The sequence below is a fragment of the Rhincodon typus genome, unplaced genomic scaffold (genome assembly GCF_021869965.1).
Source record: "Rhincodon typus isolate 14 unplaced genomic scaffold, sRhiTyp1.1 hic_rhity00000478, whole genome shotgun sequence".
Lineage (NCBI taxonomy): Eukaryota > Metazoa > Chordata > Chondrichthyes > Orectolobiformes > Rhincodontidae > Rhincodon > Rhincodon typus.
Window position 1 is genome coordinate 42971 of NW_025966116.1, and position 1437 is coordinate 44407.

Below are 1437 nucleotides of genomic sequence, written 5' to 3' on the forward strand. Positions count from 1 at the left end.
TCGCACACCAATAACTCACACTCCAGCATCTAACACACCAACATCTCTCACACCATCATGTCAGACACCAGCAAATCAAACACCAATATATCACACACACCAGCATCTCACACACCATCATTTCACATACCAATATCACACTCACAAATATCTCACTCATCAATATCTCACATACCAACATCTCACACACCAACATCTCACAAACCAATATCTCATACACCGGCATCTGACACAGCAACATCTCACGTACCAATATCTCACACACCAGTATCTCACACACCAGTATCTCACACACCAATATCTCGCACACCAGCATCTCACACACCAGCACCTCACACACCAATATATCACACACCAATATCTCACACACCAATACCTCATACACCATCATCTGACACAGCAATATCTCACACACAAATATCTCACACACCAATATCTCACTCACCAAGATCGCACACACCAACATGTCACACACCAATATCTCGCACACCAATATCTCACATACCAGCATCTCACACGGCAAAATCTCTCACACCATCATCTCTCACACCATCATCTCACACACCAATATCTCACACACCAACATCTCACACACCAATATCTCACACACCTGCATCTTACTCACCAAGATCCCACACACCAACATCTCTCACAACATCATCTCACACATCAATATCTCACACAACATCTCACACACCTGCATCTCACTCACCAAGATCCCACACACCAACATCTCTCACATCATCACCTCACACATCAATATCTCACACAACAATATCTCTCACACCAACAACTCACACACCAGCATCTCTCACACCATCATGTCAGACACCAGCAAATCAAACACCAATATATCACACACACCAGCATCTCACACACCATCATCTCACACACCAATATCACACTCACAAATATTCCACTTATCAATATCTCACATACCAACATCTCACACACCAACAACTCACAAATCAATATCTCATACACCGGCATCTGACACAGCAACGTCTCACATACCAATATCTCACACACCAGCATCTCACACAGCAATATCTCACACAGCTATATCTCACACACCAATATCTCACACACCAATATCTCACACACCAATATCTCTCACATCAACAACTCAAACACCAGCTTCTAACTCACCAACATCTCACACACCAGCATCACACACACCAATATCTCATACCAATATCTCACACACCAATACCTCTCCTACCAATATCTCACACACCAACATCTCTCACACCAGCATCTCAAACACCAGCATCTCACACACCAACATCTCACACAACAGCATCTCATGCACCAACATCTCACATCACAATATCTCACACACCTATATCTCACACACCTATATCTCACACACCCATATTTCACACACCAATATCTCACAGAGTAGCATCTCACACACAAACATCTCTCACACCAATA